The following is a 1385-nucleotide window of genomic DNA, read 5'->3' as shown; positions in this document are numbered from 1 at the left end:
GGGTCTTGTGTAGGACGATGGTAATCACTCCTCGGAAGGAGAGATTAGTCTGGAAGAGCTCCTGAAACTCTTAGTGTGGACAGCTTGCCCCACCTTCTGGACAAGGTAAACCTCAGTTTGTCTTTTGGGGCGAGCTGATGGAACCAGGGCTTTAGAGCCATTGGAAATGAGTGCATGTCCTTTTCGCCAGACCTTATAAGTTACTGACTATCTCTGGTTTGCTCCTCATTTCAAACCTTCCCTTGGGTAATTGAGGTATTGTCCGTGGAGTAACTTGCTTTTTCTTTGCGAAAGCTTAGACATTCTAGCTAGCATTATATTATACTGAAACGAAATCTCGAAGGCAAAGTCATATAGACTCGAAAAAGAAACGCTTGTGGAAAGAATAGGAAACTCTTGTTTGTCCTGAGTTCAATCTGATAACCCTTGAAACAATTATTATTTATCTAAGATTCAATATGTTAATCTCAGTTATATTATAAACCCCAATATAGTTACTGGGTTGTTTAAGCTTATCTATACTCATTACTTAACTGCCGTCAGGCCATACATTGTTCTTGTCCCTCAGATGACAGTGACGTGGTTGTATGGCGATCATGTATAATAGACCATTTTGCACCTAAGAAATTCCAGGGTCAGTGGCACGTGGCAAGCACAATTATCTATTGTTGTCTGTTTCAGTGTGAGTAAATTTGTGGAGCTCCTCATGGTGTTAGTCTGGTCGTCATTAGCAAAAACACCAGGTGTTGTTAGTTAATTAAATAGTCTACGCTTTGTACACTATTGTGAGTGTGCCAGCCAGGCTACTGGTCAACCGTTATATTTTTTCGACTAGTGTGAGATTAAAGGATAAGGTTCAATTGTGCACTGATCTTTTGTATATAGCCCTACATTCCTTGAGCGAATTCCCCATTTGACCTGGATTATACAGGGATAGTGGTATATCGCCCAGGAATTTCATTTACTTAGTGGGCTATGGTTCTAGCTGAGATATTTTGGTATCCAACTCTGCAGTGGAGCTCTTTAATGCCATGCTTACGTTTCTATCTATCTGACTGTGGTCAAAATCTATATAGAGGCGTGCAATTTAATGAAGGTTCAAAACGCACTCCTCTTAGCAGGAGTGTGGAAAGACCCATGGGATGACTATTTTCATACACTCCTGGATGACCAATGTGTTAACGCTTGGTGATACAGGCTCCAGACTGACAGAACAGAACCTGAGGAAGATGCCAGTCAGTATAACCCAGGGACAGAGTGATATCTACCTAGAATTGTTTTTTCCCGCTGACAAGTGCATTGACTGAGGGCTAGTATTGACATGATTAGACTTTCAGTGTTTCTGAAGAAATCCATAATGCACAGTCTCGCTTTGAAATATGCAT

The sequence above is a fragment of the Chelonoidis abingdonii genome, chromosome 1, assembly GCF_003597395.2.
Source record: "Chelonoidis abingdonii isolate Lonesome George chromosome 1, CheloAbing_2.0, whole genome shotgun sequence".
In the NCBI taxonomy this organism is placed as follows: Eukaryota; Metazoa; Chordata; order Testudines; family Testudinidae; genus Chelonoidis; species Chelonoidis abingdonii.
The sequence above is the reverse complement of the archived record's forward strand: the minus strand, read 5'-3'. Positions refer to the sequence as shown.